Source organism: Gossypium hirsutum, chromosome A06 (genome assembly GCF_007990345.1).
Source record: "Gossypium hirsutum isolate 1008001.06 chromosome A06, Gossypium_hirsutum_v2.1, whole genome shotgun sequence".
In the NCBI taxonomy this organism is placed as follows: domain Eukaryota; kingdom Viridiplantae; phylum Streptophyta; class Magnoliopsida; order Malvales; family Malvaceae; genus Gossypium; species Gossypium hirsutum.
The window spans coordinates 37,411,676-37,417,146 of NC_053429.1; the positions used below are offsets into that span (position 1 = coordinate 37,411,676).

The window sequence follows — 5,471 nt, forward strand, 5'->3', positions numbered from 1 at the left end:
AAGGTAAATACCGTTCCCATGAACCACCAAACTCAAGAATGCAACACCTCAACATGTCTTCGAGTATCTGAATTATCCATTAAGATTGGCCATCAGTCTGAGGATGAAAAGCGGTGCTAAAATGCAACTTGGTACCCAAAGCCTCTTGCAATTTCTTCCAAAATCGCGATGTGAATCTCGGATCTCTATCTGACACAATGGAAATAGGTACTCCATGTAACCTTACAATCTGAGATACATGCATTTCAGCTAGCTTGTCAAGGGAATAATCCGTACGTACAGGAATAAAATGAGCTGACTTTGTCAGTCTATCAATAACAACCCAAATCGCATCTTTCTTACTTGCCGACGATGGCAACCCAGATACAAAATCCATCGTGACTCGATCCCATTTCCATTCAGGTATCATGATTGGCTGAAGTAAACCTGTAGGCACTTGATGTTCCGCTTTCACTTGTTGACATATTAAACACTTTATTACCACAGGCTTGCATGAAAATCAAATCTCCACCGCTTTAATTTAAGATGATGCATCAATCAAAAGGTCTTTAGAGGGTTGTAATGAGGCTTGCTTAGGGGGTATGGTCACAAGCTAATAGAAAGGGTTAGAATCGAGATTGAATTGAAAAGTTTCCTAACTAGAAAACTAGTTAATCTTCACTTGCGTACAACAGAGCTTCTCTCAGAATATGAAATTACAGATATGCATACATAGTTGTGTTTTTTTTAAAGAACAAGTTAAATAATATAGACTAAATATCAAGAACAAAACATAGCTAGGCAATCCATTCAACTCATATCTCGACAAAAATAGGGGATTAATTTATGGGATTTCAATAATAATGGGTTAAAGGTTATTATTAAGGGTAATACAAGAAATGGTTTGTTAGGCTCAAGGGGGTTTAGTAGGGGTTAATCGTGGAGGTAGGCTTTTCATGGCATGAGTGGGTTAATCCTAAGTGCCTTAATCATTTTGATATATCAAATCAAATGGTGTGGTCTCGACATGCATAATCAAGCAAGTTTTTAGAATAACAGTTCAATACTTACGCACTCAAAGAAATAATAAAAGTGAGCATGAAAGGATGAATAAATGCTCAAAAGGCTCAAAAATCTTACAAAAATTATGGCTTTTTGATGTTTAGACTCGTGAATTCCAATTCAAAGTAATACCTAGACTTAGGGAAACAGCCTAAGATTTTGAATTCTTAAAAATCAACTCATCATGCTTGATTCTCTATTGTCCTAAAGTTTAAATAATCAATGCATAAATCCTGATGTTTTAATTCAAGATATATCAATCAAAATCATAAATTAATTAAAATTTATTCTAAATATGATATGAGAGTTTTTTCAAGAGAACAAGATGATTATTTAGAGATTTTTCTGATAATGAAATAAATACCCCCCACACTTAAGATGCACATTGCCCTCAATGTACAAAGATAGATATTAGAGTATAAAAATAAGATAGGGAGAGAAGTGAAACTTCCTGTATGATGAATTCCTCAAACTAGAGTTTTGGAGAGTGATCGGTTTGAGAGTGGAGGAGGATACTCTGGCGGTCGTAGAGGTTCATTAGGCCATAAGTCCTGTGCCAAAAGAATATTATATCTAGTGGTAGTTATGGTCGTGGTCAAGCAAGACATGGCAATCGTGGAGAACCTTTCCCGGTGGAGTTTTAGTTCCTATGTGAGGATGAGCTTAAGAGCTCTATATAACTGTGATAAAATCAGGAACTTTTTATGGGATAGTAGGAAGAATAAGTACTTGAAAAGAAATAACCAAAATTTATAATAAAATTTTAAATCTGCTAAAAAAATAAAAATCAAAATCAAAAATTAAAAATTAAAAAGTAGTTTGAATAAAAATTAAAAACATAAAATAATAAAATAAATATTTCTAAACATCTTTATCACTGGATGGTTTGCGATGAGATGTAGACCCGCGGAAGATGACGCTCCTCTTCTTCGAGGCTGCTACGGTAATTTTCTTTCCTCTTGAAGATGACATTGAAGGCGCTAAGGGAGAGATATTGAGCTTTAAAAATGAAATTGTAGGCTGCGCACGAGCATGACGGGGGGTACAGCCGTGTGGAAAGAAAATGGAGGGAAAAGAGATGGGAAAGTGAGGATTAATGCAAGGGAAGTGCATTTTAGGATGGTTTGGGGTTGGGGAAATGATAATCTGGGGAATGGTGGCCGAAATAGGGATTAGAGAGTGGAGAAGGGGAGATTTCGGCTGGGAAGAAGAAAATGAACAGTGATTTGCTTATATAGGGGAGGTGCACACGGCCTAAAGCCACGCCCGTGTACTTTGAAAGTGAGCCCGTGTTTTTTCGAATTTTGCAATTTAGGTCGTGCCCTACTACTATCCCACGCCCGTGTGTCTGAGGCGTGTGTGGCACATGGCCATATCGCACGGTCATGCCTAGCCTTGTTCGCCTCTCCCACGCCCGTGTGTTAGGGTACCACGCTCGTGTCGAAGAAACAGAATTGAGCCTTGCCCCTGGCACGCCCGTGTTTTTCCATTCCCACGCCCGTGTTCACCTATCAAGTTCACCCATGGCCATGTCGCACGGCTGTGGGGATTTATCACATCCCCTGTCCTGCTTTTACACTGCCGTATCGCACGGCCGTGTTTCTTCCCCTGCTTGGCCATGGCTTTAGGCACACCCGTGTGCCTGTCCATGTATGCTGAGAAACTTTGCAATTCAAAGATAAAGTTAATGATTTAAAATGTTAGAAATTGAAAATAAATAAATGAGAATATGTTAGTGCTGGGTCGCCTCTCGAGAAGCACTTATTTATAGTCTAAGCTCGACTTACCTCTCCGATGAATGGTCAGGGTGGTTCGAAGAGTTTATACTCCTCATTCCTGCTATCAATCTCATCAAAATAGGGTTTTAATCGGGTGTTGTTTACCTTAAAAGTGCCAAACTTGGGGTGACTCACCTCTACCATACCGAATGGAAAAATAGTGAATACCGTAAGAGGGATTTCCTCATTCAGTATGGTAGTGACAATGTGGGGATCTGCGACATCTAGTAAGACTTTATCGCCAACCTTAAGTTGATTAGGAGAGGTATCGACTTTGTTTTGACGTAGTTTCAGTTTATCATGTGTTCTCGGTTTGTGTGCTCGCCATTCGTCTAGCTCCTCTATCCGTAGCCTTCGTTCTTCATGATTGTGTTCTCTATCATTTCTAGAACATGGCTCGTGAACTTCTTTGAAGCTTAATTTTTGCAAAGTCATATTGTTAGTTTTAGTAGATTGGTGTGGACTATTACCTTCAATTTTCGATGTGATGCCAGAATTACAAGCTTGAAGGGTGATCGTTTCGTCTCCCACACGAAGTGTAAGCTCACCTATGCCAACATCAATAATTGTTTTAGTAGTTGCTAAAAAAGGCCTCCCTAAAATCAAAGGGGTGTTATTATCTTCCTCTATGTCTAGAACAACGAAATCAACGGGAAATATGAACTTATCTACTTTCACGAGTACATCTTCAATAATACCCCTAGGGAATCTTATAGTTTTATATACCAATTGAATGCTCATCCTAGCCTGTTTAGGTTTCCCAAGACCTAGTTGCTTAAACATTTTGTAAGGCATTACGTTAATACTAGCCCCTAAATCAGCTCATGCATGACTTATATCTAAACTACCAATGAAACAAGGAATTGTAAAACTCCCTGGATCTTTCAATTTGTAGGGTAGCTTATTTTTTAGAATAACTGAGCAGACTGTGTTTAGCTCCACATATGACGCTTTGTCCAACTTCCGCTTATTTACTAAAATCTCTTTTAAAAATTTCATTGCATTTGGCATCTGCGACAAAGATTCAATAAACGGTAAGTTAATATGTAATTTTTTTTTAACTTTTAAGGAATTTACCGAATTGTTTGTCTAAGCGGTCTTTCCTTGTCGCGTTAGGGTATGGCACACGAGGTTTATATTCGATAGTCACTGGTTTGTTTGTATTTTGATCTACCTCATCTATCCTTTTGCTTACCACTGTTTCTTGCCTCGGTTTTGGTTCAGGCTCAACGACTCCTTCGTCATCTTGAGTATTAATTGCATTGAGTTTTTCCCTTGGGTTAGGTTCGGTATTACTTGGCAAACTACCTTGTGGTCGTTCAGAGATCAATTTGGAAAGCTGGTCTATCTGAGTTTCGAGTCCTTGGATCGATCCTTGTTGATTTTTAAGTGCTGTCTCGGTATTTTGAAAATAGGTTTCTGACATTGATATAAATTTTGAGAGCATCCCCTCAAGGTTAGATTTCTTCTCTTGTTGATAAGGTGGCTGTTGAAAACCCTGAGGATTTTGTGGGTTTTGATTCCCTTGACCACCCCAGGAGAAATTTGGGTGGTTCCTCCAACCTGCATTATAAGTATTACTGTATGAGTTATTTTAAGATCTAAAGTTATTGTTACCTATATAGTTGACTTGTTCCTCTTCGGTTGTGGGATTGAAGGATTGATATTCTATATGCACACCTCCTTCGCTTGAGTCACACCTCATTACTGGATGTACCTGCGTAGAACCAAGTAAACCATCAATCTTTTTATTGAGAAGTTCTACCTGATTTGACAGCCTGGTAACTGAGTCGACGTTATAAACGCCGGCTGTTTTTGTTGGCTTAGTCCTCATGACTTGCCACTGATAGTTATTCAGTGGCATTTCTTCAATGAATTCATAGGCCTCTTCAGGTGTTTTGTTGTTGATGGTTCCGCCAGCAGTTGCGTCAACCATTTACCGAGTTAAGGGATTCAAACCATTGTGGAATGTTTGGACTTGAAGCCAAAGCGGTAACCCATGGTGAGAGCACCTTCTCAGTAAGTCCTTGTATCTCTCCCATGCATTGTAAAGTGTTTCTAAATCCATCTGCAAAAAAGAAGAGATATCATTACATAATTTATCCGTTTTAGCCGGCGGAAAGTATTTTAGTAAAAAAATTTCGATCATTTGCTCCCAAGTAGTAATTGACCCTCGTGGTAATGAGTTCAACCACTGTTTAGCTTTGTTCCTTAATGAAAAAGGAAATAACTGAAGACAAATGACATCATCAGAAACACCATTGATTTTAAATGTATCGCAAAATTCCAAAAAGTTTGCTAAGTGAGCGTTGGGATCTTCATCCTGCAAACCATCAAACCGAACAAACTGTTGTATCATTTGAATTGTGTTAGGTTTCAGTTCAAAAGTATTTGCAGCTACAACCGGTCTAACTATGCTAGACTCAGTTCCTGTTAAAGAAGGTTCAGCATAATCATACATAGTGCACGGAGCAGGATTTTGATTAGCTGCAATTGTAGGAGGTAGCTGATTGCCTTGGTTTTCAGCCATCTCTTTAGTTAGGGATTAAGTATTGTTTTTTTCTCATTCTTCGTGTATCTTAAGCTGCGCCTTATTTCTCTTTGGTTTCTATGAACTGTACGATCGATTTCTTCGTCAAAAAGTAATGGTCC

At 38.6% G+C, this 5,471-nt stretch overlaps 1 non-coding gene across 1 annotated transcript; it reads left to right on the top strand.

Annotated features, from left to right (window-relative positions):
• Nucleotides 1-4,813: 4,813 nt before the first annotated feature.
• Nucleotides 4,814-4,920, top strand: LOC121231112 (small nucleolar RNA R71). Its single transcript, XR_005929180.1, has one exon. It is a non-coding gene; the product is annotated as a small nucleolar RNA R71 (small nucleolar RNA).
• The last annotated feature ends 551 nt before the right edge of the window (nt 4,921-5,471 follow it).